General features: G+C 42.9%; 1 protein-coding gene and 1 long non-coding RNA gene across 3 annotated transcripts in view; one reads left to right on the top strand and one right to left on the bottom strand.

Moving 5' to 3' along the window:
* The window catches only part of GRIK3 (glutamate ionotropic receptor kainate type subunit 3), a 397,845-nt gene that overhangs the window by 263,054 nt on the left and 110,145 nt on the right, over positions 1 to 24,646 (top strand). The window lies entirely within an intron of this gene.
* On the bottom strand, positions 5,652 to 7,191 carry LOC117663218 (uncharacterized). The gene is made up of 2 exons (XR_004590651.3): positions 7,032 to 7,191; positions 5,652 to 6,106 (listed from the first exon to the last, which is right to left on the bottom strand). It is a non-coding gene; the product is annotated as an uncharacterized LOC117663218 (long non-coding RNA).

Raw genomic sequence — 24,646 nt, 5'->3', positions numbered from 1 at the left:
TTATTGCAAACTTATGCTCTCTAAAAGAATCTGAACAGTAGTGGCCAAAACAAATTGGTGTAGACAAGAGTCAATGGAACTCAAAATGAGTTGGATTTAGATCTCTTGTGGCTGTAAAGGAACTTGAGACTGATGTTGTTTTTGACCCCTCCCTCGGGCTCAGACGAGTCATCTCCTACACTTAGTGATAAATTTGAGCAAGGTAGCTAATCCCTTGTCTCCCAAAGCTCTAAACTCACCACTGTTATGTGCTCTGTTCATGAGGAGCAGCTGCCTGGAACATTTGTAGGTGATCTCAAGACCTCTCCTGAAAAGGAGAGGAATTATTAAAGATGGTCTACATGCCAACTGTTCATTCCACTTCAGTTGCCAGCTCAGCTTTTCAGAACTGTCTTCAGTTTGCCATTTCTTCCTCTGAAAGCCATTAATTTTAATATCAATAGACACACCTACCTCTATGGAGAGGATGTGTCTAAAAGGTATTATGGAAGAGGAACACATTTGACCTGACAAGATTGAGACTGAATTGAAAGTGCATTTAGAAAGAAATAAAAAAAAAAATCAAGGTTAAACTAGACATGTTGTTATCTCTGGTAACCCATTAATGGACATTTGCTGACATCAGGACTGAAATGATCAGATGTTATACCATATAGTCTGCAGCATTGCTTGTATACTGCAGTCTTCACATCCCTAGAGAAGATCAAGAGGACTTTCAGTGGGTCATCCCTTGGCTTTGCCAGTTGAGAAGTCTGTGGGTAGATTCTGGGCAAACAGAGATGGACCAATTCTTGCTGATTTATTGAACCCAAAGCAGCAGAAGAGCAATTCTTATTCTTTTATTCTAGGTGCCATTCCTGGGCATAGTGAGGCCCACAGGCTGTTGCAATGTAAGCCCCTGCTCTTTAGTAGTTGTGGTGTTGTGATGTCAGTTTAATAGTGGCAGAGTTTGCATCTCCATGTCAGGATGCCCTCAGATACCCCATAGATACCTATACTGGAACAGGTGACATTTGTGGATCTAATCCAGACGACCATTATCTTTGGAATCCTCTCTCCAGGTCAGTCCTGTTGCTGACCTTTTAGCCAAGCCAAAGCCACCTTTTCCACCTGAAAAGTTGCCTTATCCAGACAGCAGGAAGGAAATCCCAGAATGCATCCATCAGGGATCAGGCTTATGCATCCAGGCAAAGCCAGAAGCCTGCTGGACCCTTCACCAGGCTTTGCAGAGAGACTCCTATCCACACAGAGCAGCGGGAAGGGAGACAGGCAGGCAGGGTGAGTTTATATCTGAACTCTAATTGTACTGAAAATACTGGGGTGTAACCACCTAATGAAGTATTTAACTTCTATTGATTCTTTTTAAATAAAACTTGATGTGCATAATTATGGTTTAAGAACAAAAACTTCTTCCAGATTATTGTAGTGTTTGGGGCACAACATTGCAGCATCCCAAGTCAAAGCCAAAGTAAAGTTTGGATTGCACCTGATACATTTTACTTGGGACAGCCTTCAGAATTATTTTAATTTTTCACAATCTTGCAACTCAGCATGGAGTAGAAAAAATTACAAATCTACGATACAAATAATAAATGAAAATAGAATACATGAGTTATAACCAACAATCCACAGCCTTCCTGAAGCAATATTATCTAGCTATGTACCATATCAGCAATATTAGAATAAGGTGACCAGACGTCCCGCTTTTGGCGGGACAGTCCCGATTTTTAGCAATTTTTTTGCCGTATCTTGTCATCATGGTGAAGAGAAGCAGTTGTGAAATGAGTGACATGGTTGTTAAGGATGCTGCATGGGCATAAATGTGAGGATGGTCATAAGTGTGAGGACCAGTCAAAAGTGCGAGGACCTGTCAGAAATGATTTTTTCAGCCCTCTGGTTAGTCCTTTTGTGCATATGGACTACTTAGAGGGCTGAAAAAGTTATTTTTGACTGGTCCTCACACTTTTGACTGGTTCTCACACTTATGACCATCCTCACATTTATGCCCATGCAGCATTCTTAACAACCATGTCACTCATTTCACAACTGCTTCTCTTCACCATGATGACAAGATACGGCAAAAATGTAAAATGTGAGGACAGTCGTAAGTTCGAGGACTGGTCAAAAGTGCGAGGACCAATCAAAAATAACTTTTTCAGCCCTCTGAGTAGTCCATATGCACAAAAGGACTAACCAGAGGGCTGAAAAAAGTCATTTCTGACAGGTCCTCGCACTTTTGACTGGTCCTCACACTTATGACCATCCTCACATTTATGCCCATGCAGCATCCTTAACAACCATGTCACTCATTTCACAACTGCTTCTCTTCACCATGGTGATAAGATAGAGCAAAAAACGTAAAATGTGAAGACAGTCGTAAGTTCGAGGACTGGTCAAAAGTGCGAGGACCAGTCAAAAATAACTTTTTCAGCCCTCTGAGTAGTCCATATGCATAAAAGGATACAGTAATAGAGAGGGATGAAGGAAGGGAAGGGAAATTAGAGTAGGAGTGAAGGTAAGAGGGGGAGGAAGAGAGGAGGAGAAGGAGAAAGGAAGAGGAAGTAGGGAGGAGAAGAAGAGGGGGGGGGAAGAGAAAGTAAGAAGGAAAGAAAAGAGAGAGGTGGTAGGTTTGAGGAGAAAGATTGCTGTACAATAATAAAGATGAAAGGGAAGAAAGCCAATCCCAAACAAATATAAAGATATTAAGATAAAGAATGAATGGTTAAACTTTAAAGAATAAAAGAGAACAAATATGAATAAACAGACATGGTTGTTAAGAATGCTGCATGGGCATAAATGTGAGGATGGTCATAAGTGTGAGGACCAGTCAAAAGTGCGAGGACCTGTCAGAAATGATTTTTTCAGCCCTCTGGTTAGTCCTTTTGTGCATATGGACTACTTAGAGGGCTGAAAAAGTTATTTCTGACTGGTCCTCACACTTTTGACCAGTCCTCGAACTTACGACTGTCCTCACATTTTACATTTTTGCCCTATCTTGTCATCATGGTGAAGAGAAGCAGTTGTGAAATGAGTGACATGGTTGTTAAGAATGCTGCATGGGCATAAATGTGAGGATGGTCATAAGTGTGAGGACCAGTCAAAAGTGCGAGGACCTGTCAGAAATGATTTTTTCAGCCCTCTGGTTAGTCCTTTTGTGCATATGGACTACTTAGAGGGCTGAAAAAGTTATTTTTGACTGGTCCTCACACTTTTGACTGGTTCTCACACTTATGACCATCCTCACATTTATGCCCATGCAGCATTCTTAACAACCATGTCACTCATTTCACAACTGCTTCTCTTCACCATGATGACAAGATACGGCAAAAATGTAAAATGTGAGGACAGTCGTAAGTTCGAGGACTGGTCAAAAGTGCGAGGACCAATCAAAAATAACTTTTTCAGCCCTCTGAGTAGTCCATATGCACAAAAGGACTAACCAGAGGGCTGAAAAAAGTCATTTCTGACAGGTCCTCGCACTTTTGACTGGTCCTCACACTTATGACCATCCTCACATTTATGCCCATGCAGCATCCTTAACAACCATGTCACTCATTTCACAACTGCTTCTCTTCACCATGGTGATAAGATAGAGCAAAAAACGTAAAATGTGAAGACAGTCGTAAGTTCGAGGACTGGTCAAAAGTGCGAGGACCAGTCAAAAATAACTTTTTCAGCCCTCTGAGTAGTCCATATGCATAAAAGGATACAGTAATAGAGAGGGATGAAGGAAGGGAAGGGAAATTAGAGTAGGAGTGAAGGTAAGAGGGGGAGGAAGAGAGGAGGAGAAGGAGAAAGGAAGAGGAAGTAGGGAGGAGAAGAAGAGGGGGGGGGAAGAGAAAGTAAGAAGGAAAGAAAAGAGAGAGGTGGTAGGTTTGAGGAGAAAGATTGCTGTACAATAATAAAGATGAAAGGGAAGAAAGCCAATCCCAAACAAATATAAAGATATTAAGATAAAGAATGAATGGTTAAACTTTAAAGAATAAAAGAGAACAAATATGAATAAACAGACATGGTTGTTAAGAATGCTGCATGGGCATAAATGTGAGGATGGTCATAAGTGTGAGGACCAGTCAAAAGTGCGAGGACCTGTCAGAAATGATTTTTTCAGCCCTCTGGTTAGTCCTTTTGTGCATATGGACTACTTAGAGGGCTGAAAAAGTTATTTCTGACTGGTCCTCACACTTTTGACCAGTCCTCGAACTTACGACTGTCCTCACATTTTACATTTTTGCCCTATCTTGTCATCATGGTGAAGAGAAGCAGTTGTGAAATGAGTGACATGGTTGTTAAGAATACTGCACGGGCATAAATGTGAGGATGGTCATAAGTGTGAGGACCAGTCAAAAGTGTGAGGACCTGTCAGAAATGACTTTTCAGCCCTCTGAGTAGTCCCTATACACATAGCCATGGCCACCCGGTCACATGACCAGCTAGCCACGCCTACCCAGTCACATGGCCTCCAAGCCACGCCCACACAATAAGTCATGCCCACAATGGTGTCCTTCTTACCAATGTTAAAATCTGTTCACCTTACCCTATACACATAGCCATGGCCACCCGGTCACATGACCAGCTAGCCACGCCCACCCAGTCACGTGACCAGCTAGCCACGCCCACCCAGTCACGTGACCAGCTAGCCACGCCCACCCAGTCACGTGACCAGCTAGCCACGCCCACAAAATAAGCCACGCCCACAATGTCCCTCTTTACCAATGTTAAAATCTGGTCACCTTATATTAGAAACAAGATGAAGTTAAATGGGAGTAAATCTCTTTAAGCATTCCTTCATCACGCACACTTAAGAGGGACATCAAGATACTGTATCTCTCCTGTCTTCTGCTTGCTGAGTAAAGGACCAAATTTTCTAAGCTTTTATTAAAAAAAGTCTATCAGCTAAAAGGAAGGTCCTTGTGTGGAGTATCTTTTCCATTAGCCTTTCATCCCAAGGCCACTATATTGCTTGAGGATTTCAATTTAACAATTTAAATTGTATTTTGTGGCGTAACATAGTCTGGATTTCCAAGGGGGAGGAGCTGCTTTCCAGAGGGCAAAGAAATGGCAGAGCTTGGAATGTCTGGTAGGCAGGAAGAGAGTGAAGGAGCCCCTCCCTGGCAGTTCACAGAGTATATCTATAGGTATGCAAATACAGGTAGTCCTTGACTTATGACCACAATTGAGCCCAGAATTTATGTTGCTAAGTGAGAAATTTGTTAAGTGAGTTTTGTCCCATTTTACAACTTTTCTTGCCACATTTGTTAAGTGAATCACTGCAGTTGTTAAATTAGTAACATGGTTGTTAAGTGAATCTGGCTTCCCTCTCCACTTTGTTTGTCAGAAGCAAAAAATGGTCACATGACCCTGGGACACTGCAACCATCATAAATATGAACCAGTTGTGAAGCATCCAAATTAAATCACGTGACCACGGGGATGCTGGTCATAGGTGTGAAAAATGGTCATGTCATTTTTTTCAATGCCATTGTAACTTTGAACAGTCACTAAACAAACTGTTGTATGTCAAGGACTACCTGTAGTTCCTTGAGTCTGACAAGATTCTGGCTACAGTTAAAGAACAATAAAGGAAACCTCTCAGAAGTAATCCCACATGTCATTCTTGGGGCCTGAGCACTTTAGAGCAGATTGCTGAGGTTGTGATGCCAAGGTGATCTTTCTTTATTCGTGTCACAAGCAAATTATAGACATACAACGTTTAATACCGAGCCAGTAAAATAATGCCAAGGCGCTGAAAAAAGGCAGTCCTGCTTAAGAAGGTGGTTGGTTCTGGACCCACAAAATGTGAGAACCTCTTTCTTATGGAAGTAATCCATGCGTTTTAATTTAAGATGACATCTTGCAGCTTTTTAAAGGATGCCCAGCCCCACTTTGCTTCATTGAACTGCCCACTAGATATTTCTCATTTCAAATGACTAGCTTGACAAATGAATGGGGGAGCAGCTGTTGCCTGATCTGGGTGTCCCCTCAGCCACCCTTGCAGAGGAAATCCAGTGCAACCCTTTGGGAACTTTCAGGATGATAGGAAGAGGCTTCCTTCAGAGCTGCAAGACTTGAAGCCGGGACCGAAGAGAGCAGCAGCGTTTGGTGGGCTGAGAAAGAAAAGGGCAGGATAAATGGGGTCATAAAATGCGACATGAACTTTTGGTATATGCCTTTTAATCAACCAATGTATTTAATGGGGTTAAGGTTTTAAATCATAGCACATAAAGTGAGAAAAGTGATGGGAATATTATTATGCGTAAATAAAGAATGTAATAAAAAGATTTTTTAAATGATAACAAAAGCGAGATGCACATAACGAGCATGACAGTGAATCTTAAACCCCCCAAATCCCCTTGTGGGTCTTATGATAAGGGGAGCTTTCCCTGTCTGAAAACAATAGCTTGTAATTATTAATTACTTTAATTACTGTTGGTAATCAAGGTTTTGATTTTATATTTGTTTATCATATTTATATTGCCACATATCTCACAGACCATGATTCTGGGTGGTTTACAATAAAAAAAACCCTCTAAAATGGCAATATAAAAACCAATTAAAACAATAATATATGATTAAAAGGCAAGGGTAGAGCATCAGATCTTACAGAAAATGGAGCCATCTCATTAACTCACCAGTCCCTTGAGACCCCAATGCCTGATGACACAACACAACCAGGTCTTGAGAGGTTTACAGAAATTTAAAAGCACCTATAAAGTATGGAACTCGGAGCATGTAACATATGAGTTTATACAGCACAGTTATATACAAATAACACAATAACCAGCTCCTGTTATTTCACAGCTGGCTTGAGATGCCCGTTGTGCAAAAGATTCAGTGAGCAGGTGCAAAATCCCCTTTGACAGTTTCTGCCAGATTCACAGTCAGTTTGCAGTACAGTGACCCAGCGGACTTATATTTCATCTGGTAGTCTGCAACTTTATTTTCTGATTATTTGAATTGTCAGGAAGAAGGAGACTGGTTTCTGCTCCCCTGGTTCTTTGCTTGAGTGACTCAGCCTGGTTATCCAAGTACCTGTGAATTTCAGGTCTTTCTTTGTCCATATTCCTCCCTCATCAGTTGCCCACCTCTTGTTGTATTCATACAATTTATTAACACTTGGAAGAGTTTCTTCTTTCCTCCCTTTTGGTCCAGTTGTTTTTTTCTCTTCACCAGGCAGAGTAACTGCCATTTAGAACTTAGAATAAAACAGGGATGGAAGGGACTGAGGAGGTCTTCTAGTCCAACCACTTGCTAGAGCAGGAGACCCTATACCATTCTGGATAAAATGCAGTCCATCCCTCCTTGAAAATCTCCATTGAGGGAGCATCCACAATTTCTGGAGGCAATCCATTCCACTGATTCTAATTGTCAGGAAATTTCTCCTTAAGTCTAAGTTCCATCTCTGTTTGAAAGTTTCCATTCTGTCACTTATTTTTCTGCCCTCATGTACTTTGGATAATTTAATTTAATTTAATTTAATTTAATTTAATTTAATTTAATTTAATTTAATTTAATTTAATTTAATTTAATTTAATTTAATTTAATTTAATTTAATTATTTAATTTAATTTAATTTAATTTAATTTAATTTAATTTAATTTAATTTAATTTAATTTAATTTAATTTAATTTAATTTAATTAATTTAATAATTTAATTTAATTTAATTTAATTTAATTTAATTTAATTTATTTAATTTATATGCCGCTCCTCTCCAAAGACTCAGGGCAGCTCACAATACATTTTAAAAAATCATTATAAAAAACATTTAAAAATTAAAAACATTAAAAACATTAAAAACTCATTCACGCCATTCATGGCCGGATCACGCCAGATCACAAGAGTGAGATCAACGGCCCCAGGCCTGCCGGAAAAGCCAGGTCTTCACCACTTTTCAGAAGGCCAATAGTCACAGAGAAGGCCCTCCCCACGGGCCCGCCAGCCGGCATTATTTAGCTGACGGAACCCAGAGGAGACCAACTCTGTGGGATCTTACCAGTCACTGGGAGCTATGCGGCAGAAGGCGGTCTCGAAGATAACCTGGCCCTGAGCCATGTAGGGCTTTAAAGGTAATAACCAACACCTTGAATTGTGACCGGACACCAATAGGGAGCCAGCGCAGCTCGCAAAGAATTGGTGTAATGGTGCACCTAGGTGCACCTACGACAGCTCGCACGGCTGTGTTCTGGACACTTTTCAAGGGTAGCCCCATGTAGAATGCGTTGCAATAATCTATCCATGAGGTGACAAGGGCATGAGTGACTGTGAGGAGAGCCTCCTGATCCAAGTAGGGTCGCAATTGGTGCACCAGGCGAACCTGTGCAAAGTTCCCCCTAGCCACAGCTGTCAGATGTTGCTCTAATCTTAGCTATGAGTCTAGGAGGACACCCAAATTGCGAGCCCGTTCTGAGAGGGACAATTTTGCCCCCCCCAGAACCAAAGAGATTGACCTCTCTTCTCTGTGACAGCTTCTCAAATGTGAAAGACTGTTCCCCTCATCCTCTTTGCTAAAGTAGATATACCAGTTTTTGCAACCATTCATCGTATGTGGGCAGCATTTGTATGTGGGGGGATGTCACTGGCCCCTTTCACTGTCGTGAGAGGGCAGTGAACCAGCTCCTGATATGAAGATCTACTTTGACCCAGTATTATTGGACGATCTGGTGAAGCCCTGACCAGTTGACTCTCCATCTCTGTTTTGTGCGATGTTTATGGCTGCTGACCTGCTTGCGCTGCGAGACTCCCCCCTCTCGCAGGTTTGGCCCTCCTCACTATCGAGGGCCTACCTTGATGACGGATTTTGGAATCCCGAGAGGTGGCATGCGGCGAGGAGGGGGTTGTGGGGTTTTTTGGGGAAATTTTTAGATAAGGTTTTAAAGGTTTCTGGGAGGGGGGTGGGTTCGGTGGGTTTGGGGGAGAACCTGTCGGGGAGGAGGCCAGAGCCGGCTGAAGAGCACGGCACTAGAGATGCGGGAACTGGGGTCAAGGAGGGGGTTAGAGCTTGTGTTATGGATGGTCATTACATCAGTACTGTGGGTGGGAGGGGCAGATATGGCGGGAGCAGGGGGCCACATCAGGTTGTGGGAGCGCGCCCCCGCTGGCTCCAAGCGGTGGCGCGCTCCGGCCTCCAATGCTCCCCTCGTTCCCCAGGTTGCACAGACCCTCAGGCCCTGGGCCTTCGGCTGATGCTGTGCAACGCCTGGTCCGTGGTAAATAAAGCCCCCCTCATTTGTGATCTTGTTCAGGAGGGGGGAGCGGACCTGGCGGGCATTACGGAGACCTGGTTGGGCCAGGAGTGGGGGGTCCCCCTCGTTGAGATGTGCCCACCCGGTTTCTGCACATTCCATCAGCCGAGGACACAGGGGAGGGGCGGGGGGGTGGCGGTTGTCATTAGAGAAGGTCTTGGTCCGAGGGAGGTCACTGTTCCTCAGACGGCTGGTTGTGAGTCCCTCCTTGTGAAGTGGGGTCATAGGGTGCAGATGGGTGTGCTGGTTACATACCTGGCTCCCTGCCACGTGATGGCAGCCCTGCCCGAGCTGCTCAACGTTATAGCCGCGGTGGCGGTTGACACCCCCAGGCTTATGGTCATGGGGGATTTTAACCTGCCATCCGTCGGTGAGGTGTCTGATGTGGCTCGGGAGTTCATGGCTTCCATGATGGCCATGGACCTGACCCAGTTAGTTCATGGCCCTACTCACACGGGGGGAAACACGCTAGACCTGGTTTTTGTCTCTGGTCAGTGGTTGAGTGATCTTTTTTTTTTTTTTATTGCAAAAGTTTTACAATTACATTTTCACCCCTTTTTTCACCCCCCCTCCCCAAACTTCCCATCCTCCCTAACCCTCCCTAACCCTCCCCCCCCCGGACTTCCCTATTATGTACTCATAACTAATGACACTGATATATAAGCTTGAACCCATCCCTCCCCCTGTATAATTTTTCCTCTTTGTCTCTTTACATTAAAATATTTCTAATACATTATTTTCAAATAAAAGCTATTTGATACTTTCTAGTTTGGTATTTGTTCTGAACATATTCTATCCACCTTTTCCATTCCCATTCATAAGTCTCTTGTGAACAGTCTTTTAAATATGCTGAAATCTTCGCCATCTCTGCAAAACTAGCCATCTTCAAAGTCCATTCCTCGATAGTGGGCAAAGCTTCATTCTTCCAGTATTTACCTATCTTGCTGCTGTTCTTACAATCTTGCTGCTGTTATCATATACAATATCAGTTTTGTTTCACCCCGTGTAAAACCCTTAACTATACCCAATAAAAACAACTGTGGAGAGAATTGAATTTTTTTCCTCAAAACATTCTGCATGACCCACCAAATTTTTATCCAAAAAGCCTTAACTTTCCTACAGGTCCACCAAACATGATAATACGTAGCATCCAAACATTCGCATCTCCAACATTTTGGCTGAACATTAGGGTACATACATGACAACTTTTTAGGATCTAAATGCCATCTATAAAACATTTTATAAAAATTTTCTCTCAGGTTTTGCGACTGTGTAAATTTAACATTCTGAACCCAAATTTTTTCCCAAGTTTCCAGCATCACTGGTTCTTCAAAATTCTGTGCCCACTTAATCATACAATCTTTAACTAATTCCGTTTCTGAATCTCTTTCTAACAAAACATTATAAAGCCTTTTAATATGCATTGGACCTTTCTCTCTTATATGTCTAACCAATTCTTCCTCATGCAACATAATACCAGTTTTTTGGTCCTCTTTCCATCTCAGTTGTAGTTGATTATATTGTAACCAAGTTAAATTAAACCCTTCATCCAACAGTGTCTGTAATGTCTTCAGCTGCCATCTGCCCGCATCTGTGAAAAGAACCTCTTTATATAAAAACCCCCCGAGTGACATTATATTTGTATTCCACAAAGTATGACCAAGATCCAGCCATAGCGGTATTTTGTAATCCCATTTGAGTCGGTGCTTCTTCCAAACTCTCATCAAAGAGTCTCTAAGTATATGACTTTTAAATACTTTATCTACTTTATCGTCGTAAAATAAATAAGCATGCCATCCAAATTCAAGATCAAAACTTTCTGCATTCAATATTCCAGTCTTTTTACTTCCAAACCAATCACTTGTTAAAGTTAAAGCTGCTGCATCATAATATAACTGTAGGTTTGGGAGTTTAAGGCCTCCTCTTTCTGGAACATCTTTACTTGGAAGAATAGCAGCAGTTAAGATGAACATTTTGCCAAGATTTCTGTTTTTGTTTCAAATGATTCCGGTGCTTAAAAGTGATAAACAACTGAAAGTTTGGCAGTCTGGTGTGAATAAGTTTGTCTGGAACGAGAAGAAGCCGAGAGTGAAATTGAAAATTATGCAAGATGTTCCAGAAAGTGGTTGAGTGATCTTGAGATAGGGGATATAGTGATCGAGCCCTTGTCATGGTCAGATCACTCCCTCCTTCGCTTTGACCTTCGAACCGCCGCACCCCGCTGCAGGGAGGCGGAACCATTGAGGTGGTACCACCCCAGGCGCCTGATGGATCCTGATAGGTTCCAGACGGAGCTTGGGCCATTTCCTGAGGCTCTGGCACACGGCTCGACTGAGGAGCTGGTGGCCGCCTGGGATAGGGCGGCCGCTGGAGCTTTGGATCGGGTCATGCCTTTGCGGCCTCTGACCCGGCGTCGATCTCGCCTGGCTCCTTGGTTCACCGAGGAGCCGAGGGAGATGAAGCGCCAGAAAAGACGCCTGGAGAGTGGTTGGAGGGCCAGCCATTCTGAATCTGACCGAACACTGGTAAGGTCTCATATTAAGACCTACCTGGTGGCGATAAAAGTGGCGAAGTATAACTATTTTGCCACTCTTATTGCATCATCAGATAATCGCCCGGCTGCCCTGTTTAGGGTGACCCGCTCCCTGCTCCACCAGGAAGCACGGGAGGACCCCTTGGAGGGTAGAGCCAAGGATTTTGTACAGTATCTGTATGACAAAATCGCTCAGATTCGGGAACATCTGGACTCTGACTGGGTAGATTCAGCGGGGAGGACAGAGGCAGGTCTTGTGAGTATTATCTGGGAAGAGTTTGATTCTGTGACGCCCGAAGACGTGGACAGGATACTGGGCAGACTGAGCGCAGCCACATGTTTACTGGACCCGTGTCCCTCCTGGTTGGTGCTGGCCTCTCGGGAGGTTACACGAGGCTGGCTCCAGGGGATTATAAATGCTTCCTTGAGTGAGGGTGTCTTCCCTGCCGCCTTGAAAGAGGCGGTGGTGAGGCCTCTCCTCAAGAAACCTTCCCTGGACCCGGCAGTGTTGGCAAATTATCGTCCAGTCTCCAACCTTCGCTTCGTTGCGAAGGTTGTTGAGAGTGTGGTAGCGCGACAGCTCCCCCAGTACCTGGATGAATCGTCGTATCTGGATCCGTTCCAGTCGGGCTTCAGGCCTGGGTACAGCAGGGAAACGGCATTGGTCGCGTTGGTTGATGATCTCTGGAGGGCTCGGGACAGGGGTTGTTCCTCTGTCCTGGTCCTATTAGACCTCTCAGCGGCTTTTGATACCATCGACCATGGTATCATGCTGCACCAGCTAGAGGAGTTAGGGGTGGGGGGCACCGTCCTACGGTGGTTCTCCTCCTTTCTCTCTGACCAGTCGCAGTCTGTGTTGACAGGGGGGCAGAGGTCGACCCCGAGGCCCCTTGTATGTGGGGTGCCACAAGGGTCGGTCCTCTCGCCCCTTCTGTTCAACATTTATGTGAAGCCGCTGGGTGAGATCATCCGTGGTTTCGGGGTGAAGTACCACCAGTACGCTGATGATACTCAGCTGTACATCTCCACCCCGGACCACCCCAATGATGCCCTTGAAGTGATGTCCCGGTTCCTGGAGGCCGTGCGGATCTGGATGGGGAGAAACAGACTCAGGCTCAACCCATCCAAGACCGAGTGGCTGTGGTTTCCAACATCCTGATATAGTCAGTTGGTGCCATCACTGACTATTGGGGGCGAGTCACTGGCCCCCACGGAGAGGGTTCGCAACTTGGGTGTCCTCCTGGACTCACGGCTGTCTTTAGAAGAGCACATGATGGCCGTGGCCAGGGGGACTTTTTATCAGGTCCGCCTGATTCGCCAGTTGCATCCCTTTCTGGATCGGGACTCGTTAAATACGGTCACTCATGCTCCCGTTACTTCCCGCTTGGACTACTGCAATGCTCTCTACATGGGGCTCCCCTTGAGGAGCACCCGGAGGCTCCAGCTGGTCCAGAATGTGGCCGCGCGGGTGGTTATGGGAGCGACGTGGCGCTCCCATGTGACCTCCCTCCTGCGCGAGCTGCACTGGCTCCCGGTGGTCTTCCGGGTGCGCTTCAAGGTTTTGGTTACCACCTTTAGAGCGCTCCATGGCATTGGACCGGGGTATCTACGAGACCGCCTTCTGCTACCAATAGCCTCTCACCGACCAATACGCTCCCATAGAGAGAGGCTCCTCAGGGTGCCGTCGGCCAAACAGTGTCGACTGGCGGCCCCAGGGGGAGAGCCTTCTCTGTGGGGGCACCTACCATCTGGAACGAGCTCCCCCCAGAGATACGGAAGATCCCGGACCTGCGCACGTTTCGCCGTGCTCTCAAAACTTTTCTATTTCAGCAAGCTGGCCTTGCCTAACTCCCATCTTTTAAATTTTTAAATTTAAATTTTTTAATTCGTGATTTTATAAATTGGGTGTTTTAATCTGTGTTTCGGCCAAAATATTTAATAATTTTAAGGGATTTTTTAATATTTGTATTATCTGTATTTTATCTTGGCTGTTCACCGCCCTGAGTCCTTCGGGAGTAGGGTGGTATAGAAATTTGATAAATAAATAAATAAATAAATAAATAAATAAATAAATAAATAAATAAATAAATTCATCATAACGTGGGCAGCCTCCTGCCCATACCCTCTCACCTTTCTTGGTGACCTCAACCTACCTCTTATTAATTGGACAATAAATGAATGTACAACTGAACCCATCCATACAACCCTATACAATGCTGTTACAAATCTAGGTCTAAGATCAGGGGTGAAATCTAAAAGTTTTTGCTACTGGTTCTGTGGGCATGGCTTAATTAGTGGGCGTGGCTTGGTGGTAAGGTGACTGGGTGGGCGTGGCCAAGTCAATGTCACTTCTTTGCCCTTTTTTAACCTACAAAATACAACACAACACAACTGGCTCACCCACAATGTAAAAGCAGCTGTGGTAGACTCAAAATGGCCCCGCAACAAGCAGGAACCTCACACAGCCACAAAAAGCCCCAAAAAACAACTTTCACACTTTACACACACACAACACAACACAACACAACACAACACAACACAACACAACACAACACAACACAACACAACTGGCTCACCCACAATGTAAAAGCAGCTGTGCTAGTCCCAAAATGGCCTCTGTAACAAGCAGGAACCTCACACAGCCACAAAAAGGCCCCAAAAAACAACTTTCACACTTTACACACACAAAATTCCACATACAGCTTTACGAGATTTTGTGTGTTTGTGTAGTTAGAGTGAAACACTACAGAAACACACTAAATCTCAGAAAGCTGCACAAATATTATTTTATTTTATTTTTATTTTTATTTTTATATAAAAGCAGCTAAATTTAAAACTTCCTAAACTTTAAATGGCTAGGTCTAAAAAAAGAACAACTAAAAAAAACTCCAATTAACTATTTTTTTTAAAGCTCCCAAAGGGGAAAAAAACTTACCCAATAGAACAGGGGTCTCCAACCTTGGCAACTTTAAGACTTGTGGACTTCAACTCCCAGAATTCCTCAGCCAGCTTTGCTGGGAGTTGAAGTCCACAAGTCTAGGCAGGAAGGCAGGCAGGCAGAAAGAGCTGCTCACCAATGAGCTTGATTGCAGGCAGGAAGATTCAGTTGCTTGCTGATGCAATGGATTGCGATCATCATGCGACCAGCAGCTAAGGTAACCAAGCTGGAGGCTGGGGGGGGGGAGAAAAAAAACTTTTTTTCTTTTACATGGCTCTGGCGATCCAAGCTGAGTTGCCTGATTAGCAGCTGGGATGTCAGAGCTTGGCTGGTCAAAGCCATTTAAAAGGAAAAAAGGCTCTGATGATCGCAGGGCTCAGCTGGGCATGGGGGACGGGGGCAGGGATTTTTGCTACCGGTTCTCCGAACTGCCCGCCACCATCACTCCTACTCACCCGAGCCGGTCCGAACTGGGAGCATTTCACCCCGTCTAAGATCAACTAGTAACTAACAACATTAGACTCAACAACTGCCTTGACCTCATATTCTGCAACAGCTTAAACTCAATTTATGGACTACAAATAAAAGAACCCTTTTCCAACAGTGACCACAGCATGATTGACTTTTGTCTCAATATACGCCCTTACAAAAATCACCAAAATAATGGGACACCCAACTAAAACTTCAAAAAAGCCAGCTATGATCTCATAGACTCCAACCTCTCATCTCTTGATTGGCAAATTCTATTCTCTGGCTGTAACATTGCCAAAGACCATTATAACATTTTCTTGCTCAAAATCAATAGAGTTATTAAACTATATGTACCACTAATCACCAGCAAAACCAGGAAAAACCCATATCAATAAGAAAGCTCCAATCCCAAAAAAAATCCCTCTGGCAAAAAAAACAAAACTGGCTATATAGCTAACTTTAAAAGCCACTACAAAAATATATGCCACCAAATAAAGACTAAAAGCACCAATTACCACACCAAACAAGAAAAGAATCTCCTGTGCACGAGATCCAACTGCGCCTTCTATAATTTTGTAAACAACAAACTTAGACTCGAGATCCATCCCACCCCTAAAAGGACCTAATGGTAAAGAATGCAAAGATGAAGCAGTTAAAGCAAACCTGTTCAACACATTCTTTGGCTCAATCTTTGTAAACAGCAATGGCTCATGCCCAACATTTCCTAGCCATACCACAAATAACTACAATGATCTAACACAAATAGATTTCACAGAAGATAACATTGAAAAGGCACTACACAGACTAAAACCATCTCTATCTATCGGACCTGATGGACTATGTGCATACTTCTTAAAAAAGCTTTCCACTGCTATAGCAGAGCCCCTAAGCATAATCTTTGAAAAATCCTTCAGGACCAGCTCCCTACCCAACCTATGGTCACTAGCCATAGTCACCCCTACCTTCAAAAAAGAAAACTCCAGCCTAGTTGAAAATTACAGATCAATCTCTTTATGCTGCGTCACCTGCAAAATCATGGAATCAATCATTAACCAATCCATTACCCTCCACCTAGAAACAAACAACCTACTCTCTAATAAACAATTTGGTTTCAGGAAGAAATTATCCTGTAATCTACACCTTCTACACTGCAAAAACATATGGACCTCAAATCTCAATCAGGGCAAAGCAATCGACACAATTTACACAGACTTCTGTAAAGTCTTTGATTCAATGGTACATGACAAACTACTTCTAAAACTAAAATCCTATGGCATCTCCAGACCCCCACATACCATATTTTTTGGAGTATAAGAAGCACCCTTTTCCCCCCAAAAAGAGGATGAAAATCTGGGTGCGTCTTATACTCCAAATATAGCCCTACCCAGCCTAGTAAACGGAGATTTCAGAGGCTGAAAGAAGCCTCTGAAAGAAGCTTCAGAAAAAAAGCCTCAGAAATGAAGCTTCAGAAAAAAAAAGCCTCTGAAGGGCTGTTATCTAAAATAATATGGCAAGCAACAAAAGAAGAATCAGTAAAGGTTCTAACCAAACTATGTTAACAAATCTGGAGAATGACACAATAACAAACAGATTGGAAGAGGTTGATCTACATACCAATACCAAAAAAAGGAGATTGAACAGAGTACAGATAGTCCTTCAGAATAAAAGCCCCTGAAAGAAGCTTCAGAAAAAAAGCCGCAGAAAGAAGCTTCAGAAAAAAAGCCTTTTTTTCTGAAGCTCTGTTTTGGAGGCTTTCAGAGACAGAAAAAAAAGCAAGGCACAGAGCTCACAACCAACCAACCTGTTGCTAAAATTCACCTCTGAAAACAGCTGATTAGGCGTATTCCAGGAGGCCGATCCACCCACCAATCAGCTTTTTTCTTATTTTCCTTCCCCAAAATTAAGGTGTGTCTTATACTCCAGTGCATCTTATACTCCGAAAAATACGGTAATTGGATAGCTGGGTTCCTGTCAAACAGACAACAAGTGGTCAAAGTAGGGAGCGCCCTATCAAATCCTGCACCTGTTAATAGCGGTGTCCCCCAAGGCAGCGTTCTAGGACCAACACTCTTCATACTATACATAAGTGACCTTTGCAATCATATTATAAGCAACTGCATTCTCTTTGCCGATGATGTAAAAATATTTAACATCACCAAAAATGCTGCTACCCTTCAAAAGGACCTTAACTTTGTGTCGGAATGGTCAAACAATTGGCAACTCCAAATCTCAACCAACAAATGCTCTGTCTTATACACTGGTAAAAAGAATCAGAACACAAAATACAAGCTGAGTGGACACGACCTTGTAGATGACCTCACTCTGTCAAGGACCTTGGAATACTCATATCTAATGATCTAAGTGCCAAAGCTCAATGTAACAACATTGCCAAAAAGGCATTAAGAGTTGTAAACCTAATCTTATGCAGCTTCTTCTCCGGTAATATCACACTACTAACCAAAGCATACAAAACATTTGCTAGACCAATTCTTGAATACAACTCATCTGTCTGGAACCCGCACTGCATATTGGACATTAATACAATCGAACAAAATATTTCACAAAAAGAGTCCTCCAATCCTCTGCTCATAACAAAATACCTTATGCCACCAGACTTGAAATTTTAGGCCTAGAAAATATAGAACTACACAGTCTTAGGTATGACCTAAGCATAGCTCATAAAATCAACTGCTACAATGTTTTACCTGTCAATGACTACTTCAGCTTCAACCACAACTATACACAAGCACACAGTGGATGCAAACTTAAAGTGAACTGGTCCAAACTCGATTGCAGAAAATATGACTTCAGCAACAGAGTGGTCAATGCCTGCAATACACTACCTGACTCTGTGGTTTCATCCCAAAACCCCCAAAATTTTAACTTAAGACTGTCTACTGTTGACCTCACCCCATTCCTAAGACGTCTGTAAGGGGCGTGCATATGAGCACCAGTGTGCCTACCGTCCCTGTCCTAATGTTTCCTCTATTTGTATCTATTTTATGTATTCAATTCATGCTTATACTTATATATATATTACCTAATATGTTCTTTACAAATAATTTTTTTTAAAAAAATAAAACTATGGCTTAGCCTCTAGTTTCCTAATCATCTTTGATGCTCTTCTCTGCACTCTTTCTAAAGTCTCAACATATTTTTGTATCATGGTGATTAGAACTGGACAGAGTATTATAAGGGTGGTCTCACCAGAGCAGTGTAAAGTGGTACTAACACTAACACGTGATCTTGATTTTATCCCTCTGTTGTTGTAGCCTAGAACTGCGTTGACTTTTTTTGGCAGCTGCAACATACTGCTGGCTCATATTTAAGTGATGGTCACCTAGATTCTTCTCAGAGTGACTGCTAGTGAGTCAGGTATCGCCTGTTCTAAACCTGTAGCTTTGGTTTTTCTTGGCTAAGTACAGGATGTTACTTTTTTCACCACTCAACTGCATCTAGTTGGATAGGGCTCAATGCTCAGGTCTATCAAGGTCCTTCTGTATCTTGAGTCTATCTTCTAAAGTGTTGGCTGTTCACCCCAGCTTGGTGTTGTCTGTAAATTTGATGAGTTCCCCTTCTATCCTGCCGTTGATCAGTTAATTGCAAATCCATCTAGTGGTGATGCTGTCTCTCCCACATGGTTCTATATTACCAAGAAGCAGATTGTGGTCTGCTTTGTCAAAATGCCTTACTGAAGTCCAAACATTGTCAAGGAATGCAGTAAGGTTTGTCTGACAGTTGTTTGTCTTATTATTATTATTATTATTTTTGACAAACCCATGTTGGCTTTAGTAATAGCTTTGCTTGTTTCTTTGTTCCAGTCCTATGATTCTATGTTCTAGGTGTTTGCAGATCCATTGCTTGATTATCTTTTCCAGGATTTTCCAGTTGTTGATTGGTCTATGATTTCCTGGTTCCGTTTTTTTCCCCTTTTTGAAGATGTGAACCACATCAGCTCTTTTGTAGTCCTCTGGTAGTTTCAGAATAGAATAGAATAGAATAGAATAGAATAGAATAGAATAGAATAGAATAGAATAGAATAGAATAGAATAGAATAGAAAGCTGGAAGGGACCTTGGAGGTCTTCCAGTCCAGCCCTCTGCTCAAGCAGGAGAATAAGTGGCTGTCTAGCTTCTTCTTAAAAATCTCCAGTAATGGAGTGCCCATGATTTCTGAAGGCAAGCTGTTAATTGTCCTCACTATTAGGAAGTTTCTCCTTAATTCCATGTTGCTTCTCTCTTTGATTAGTTTTCAACCATTGTTTCTTGTGCTGCCTTCTGGTGCTTTGTAGAATAATTTGACCCCTTCTTCTTTGTGGCAGCCTCTCAAATATTGGAATACTGCTATAATGTCACTCCTAATTCTTCTTTTCTTTAGACTAACCAAACCTAAAACCTGCAGCCATTCATATGTTTTAGTCTCCAGGCCTTTGATCATCTTAGTTTTTGTTTTTTTTAAAAAATTGATTTATATGCCGCCCTTCTCCGGAGACTCAGGGCGGCTTACAGTGCGTTAAGCAATAGCCTTCATACTTTTGTATATTTTATACAAAGTCAGCTTATTGCCCCCACAAACCGGGTCCTCATTTCACCTACCTTAGAAAGGATGGAAGGCTGAATCAACCTTGAGCCTGGCAAGATTCGAACTTACTTTAATTGCAGACAGCTGGTGTTAAATTGCAGTGCCTTGTCTGCAGAGCTATCCAGTTGCTCTTCTCTGAACTTTTTCCAAAGTCTCAACATCTTTTTTGTAGTATGGTGACCAAAATTGGTTACAGTATTCCAGGTGTGGCCTTACTTTTATAAAGTTTTATTTTTAGAAAGGTTTTATAAAAAACCAGGATCTTTGAAAGATATGGTTCAGTTGCTCTGAGATCACGTCTGTTAGCTCCTTCAGAGCGGCTAAACTTGTCTATGGACCTGTTTCCTCTAGACTCTAACTTTTTCCTCAAGTAATTCAATTAGTTTATATTTGATACAAATATAATTTGGGTCTTCTATGGGTATAAATATATACATGGCACATTTTTTGCAAATCACAATAGTGTTAGGCTTTCCCCCCCATGGTTATGTGTTTTCCATAATTACGTTATTCTTTTTGTAAATGCTCCCAGTAATTCTAATGCAGGATCCTTTCTTTCTTTTAAAATAGGTTTTATTTTTTTTAGCAGTATTTTGTAAAGTTACAGAAAATTTGCAAACTTATAAATATTGTAAATTCTCAATTGCTCCAAAACAAGGATCTTCTTTTTTCTTAGCAGTATTTCTAATATTGCCTAATTTTGTGCAATTTATTAGGCTTTGGGTTTTTTCTTTGTTTAAAAACATCAAAGATTTACAATGTATTTTTTAAAAAAATTGAATAATTTTCCCTCTTTTGTTTTAATTTTTTTTTAATTATAAAAATTCAAAAAACTATTTTCTAAAAAATTCAAAATTTAATTAAAAGTATCTTTGTGTAAATTAAAGTTGGATTCCAACCTGTTGAGATTAAAGTTAGTCCTGAATTCAAATATTCTTGAAGTGAAACAGTTTATACTCCTCAGCTCCGTCGTGTGACTAGTGTTGAAATGATACTTTTGCACTCCTCAGAGGGAAGAAGAAAAAAGAAAAAAGGCATGGAGAAAAACGAAGAGAGAGAAATACAGAGAGAGAGAGGGAACATTGAATAATATAGTTGAAAAGGATCTTGGAGGTCTTCTAGTCTTTGCCTATGGCAGGAGACCCTAGATCATTTCTGACAAATGGTTGTCCAGTCTCTTCTGGAATGAGAATAATCCCAATTAACATAAAAGTGTAGAAAAATAGTAAATTGCCTTCTTTTCCTCGTTCTTTTGCTTCTTAGTGTCTCATTGTAACTGCTTCCATTCTCAGCTGTCATGCTGCACGTCCCTCTGTCTTTCCAATGGCATTCTTTCTCCCTGTCTACCTTTTTTCTTTCCTTTGCTTTTTTTTTAAAGTTTCCTAACTTCATTTTGTCTTTACTCTTCCTCCTCTTTCTTATCCTCCATTCTGAACACCTCGTTGGCCCCGTTGCTGCTGGCCTTCAGAAAGCATCTCATTATTACCAGGGGTGGGTTCTAAATTTTTTTATTACCTGTTCTGTGGGCGTGGCTTATTTTGTGGGTGTGGTTTGATGGTCATGTGACAATTCTTTAGGATTTAACAGAGGTACTGGTCTACTAGGCTTTTAACTGCTTGTAGAGCTGTACCAGTCTACCCATTTGTTTTTGGAGCGCACCAGTCTACCCATCTGTTTTTCGAGTGCACTGGTCTACCACCACACTGCCTTTTAACACTGATCAGCTGTAGGGCGGCCCTTTGAAGCCCCGCGGCAAGAGTTTAAACAGTTTTTTTCCTTCTAGCCGATCAGCTGGGACTTGGGAGGCAGCGAATAGATTGGGGCGGGGCCAAATAAAAGGTAAGAATAATGCAGGGGCCGGCAGGAGGACTCAGCTCCCGAACAAAGAGAACCAATTTGGTGACATCATATCGTCACCAGCTCGGCCGAACTGGGCCGAACCGGGAGGAACTCACCACTGATTACTATCCTTGGCAGTGGTGGATTTCTATCGGTTCGCCCTGGTTCGGGTGAACTGGTAGTGGCAATGATGGGAGGCTCTGCCCCCCGCCCGGACGTCATAACGGACACTCTGCACATGCACAAAAGTGCCATGTGCGAGCAAAGCATATGCGCACATGTACACACGCTCACAATTCCGAACCGGTAGTGAAGGTAAGTGAAAACCACTACTGGCTCTCGGTAAACGTCTTGTGTTGCTACCACTATTGCCACTGGTTGCGCCAACTACCCACTTCTGGTGTTCTGAGTGTCACCTGCTGCTGACACTCACCCATTGCACTCTTAGCAGCTCCTGCTGTCCTCCTTTCTCCTTCTCCTGTCTTCCTTCTCCATCTGCTGACTTTTCCTTTCTTCCCCTCTGGTCATTTGCACTTGTTTGCCAGCCATGCTCACTGGTTGTTCCCGCTCACCCTCTCACCAGTTGCAGTCAATCAGGTGCCCTCTCGTTGATTGCATCCGCCCAGGTGCCCATTCACCCTCTCAATGCTTGTGCTCACCTGGGTGTCCTCTTGCCTTCTGCCACTGGGTGCAGTTTCCCTCTCATCAGTTTTACTCACCTGGTTGCCTTTATCCTTGCTCTCCTGTCCTCCCATTTTGGTCATTTCTTTGCAGCAAATAAAGGTGCCATCCTTGAGTTGGCAAGAATGGCATTAGCATGCAGATAGCTCCATCTCTGTTTCTCCATCTCATTAACTTCTCTCCCGATCCCAATCAATGCGATGCTGGTTTTTAGTGTGTCAGGATAAGGGGCAAACACTTTTATCTCCCTCAGGGTTCAAAGCAAGTCATGCAGTTTCTCATGAGCTGGGACTAAGATGAAGGCAACCTCGTGAGGGCAGGGCAGAAAAAGAGGTTGCCAGGGCATGTTTGTCGCCTGGGTAGGCGAGAGTGGGCAAAGGCCTTTAGATTAAGCTTGTGAAGTCTGAATTTCAGGCTCCCCAGTTTGGGAGTGAATATTCTGCTCCAGGACTGCAGCACCAAGCCATGACTTGAGCAAGTGAACCAAGGCAGGGCTTGCAGTGACCCCTTGTGCAGAACACCAAGTGTGCTGCTTCCTCTCTGCTGCCTGTTGCTTCCTTGGCATCTTCTGTCTTTAATGGACCCACTCTTTCCTTGACTTTTTTCTTGTTATTTACTGTATTTTTCGAACTATAAGAGGCACTGGTGTATAAGACGCACCAGGATTTTGAAGAGATAAGTAAGAAAAAAAAAAGGTTTTTGCCCTCCTTGGCCCAAGGAACACTCTGCAGGCCTCCCAAACCCTATGAGTGCCCAATTTTTCGCAAAAATGGCCCCGTTTTTCACCCATTTTTGCAAAAAACAGGGCCTGCAGAGGGTTTGGGAGGCCTGCAGAGTGCTCCTGGGGGCTCCTGCTCTCCTTTTTGCAAAAAACGGGTGAAAAACGGGGGGGGGGTTGCCCTCCCCAGCCAACCTCCCCTGCAAGTTGAGGACTACCTGTACACCAGTCTAGTATCTTATTTTTTTCATATAAAGGATGCTGTGCTTCAATGGTTAGAATAGAATAGAACTGGAAGGGACCTTGGAGGCCTTCTAGTCCAGCCCCCTGCTCAAGCAAGAGAACCTATACTATTTCAGATCAGTGACTGTCTAGTCTCTTCTTAAAAGCCTCCAGTGATGGAGCCCCCACGATTTCTGAAGGCAACTTCTGTTCCACTGGTTAATTGTCCTCACTGTTAGGAAGTTTCTCATTAATTATTAATTAATTATTAATTACTTAGATGGCCTAGACCAGGGGTGCCAAACTCAATTTCATTGAGGGCCGCATCAGGACTGTGGTTGACCTTGGGGGGCTGGGCAGGTGTGGGTAACTGGGCGGGCATAGCCAGCTTGATGCCACTCCCCAAACTGCTGTCATGTTTCCTCTTTTCATTGGGTAGACCAGGCCAAAGTCACACTAGCCCGAGGTTTCCTCTTTTCATTGGGTAGACCGGGCTGAGGCAACGTGGGTCAGCTCCTTACACTTTCCAGGATTGTGGACCGGATTCAGCCCACGGGCCTTGTGTTTGACACCCCTGGCCTAGACATTGGTGTCTGAATATAGATCTTTATAATATTCATATTTTATTGTGTTATTTTTAATCTAGGCATAATATTAATATGTATCGCAAGTCCACGTATTATATGCCATGTGCTAAATAAATAAATAAGGCACATATGGAGAGGATGATTTCCAAGGCTAGAAGTTCACTGCTGTGTCTCAGGCACCCAAGAGAAGACTTACTCTTCCACATACTTTGGCATTTCACACAGTTTTTGATTCCTGCAAGTGCTAAGAGCAACAAGGCTTAATATCGGAGTTTCCCATTCATTGATTTCTCTTTTAAACATTTTATCTTTTTTCCTTATGCACAATTAATCATCATAATTAACTGATCCTTGGCTGAGATATGCTTCCCAATTGGAACCAATACTGATTTCTGCACCTAAATTTTAAGGTGAATTCCCCCCCCCGCGCGCAAAAAAACCCCCTGAATTTCAGAAACGTGGGTGACATTTCTCAACAACCTTTCTTTTTCTCTTACTTTGCAACAGTTTTTACATTCAGTCATGCCAAAAGAAGAGCAGGGCCCACTGGAAGTATTACTGCTAAATTTATATAATGAAGCATTGGAACAATCTAAACTACCACAGATATGGAGGGAGGCACTAATATCACTTATCCCAAAGGACAGCACAGACACACAGCAAATCAAGAACTACCAGTCAATCTTGCTGCTTAATTTATTTATTATTTATTTTATTTTTGAATTTGTATACTGCCCTTCTCCCTGAGGACTCAGGGCGGTGAACAGCCAAATAAAAACATCAAATACAAATATTAAAATACAGTTAAAAATATATATAAATTTGGCCCCATTAAT

Source organism: Pantherophis guttatus, chromosome 10, assembly GCF_059756535.1.
Source record: "Pantherophis guttatus breed Tessera chromosome 10, ASM5975653v1, whole genome shotgun sequence".
In the NCBI taxonomy this organism is placed as follows: Eukaryota; Metazoa; Chordata; class Lepidosauria; order Squamata; family Colubridae; genus Pantherophis; species Pantherophis guttatus.
Note: the sequence above shows the minus strand (reverse complement) of the source record. Positions and strands in the feature narration are given on the sequence as shown.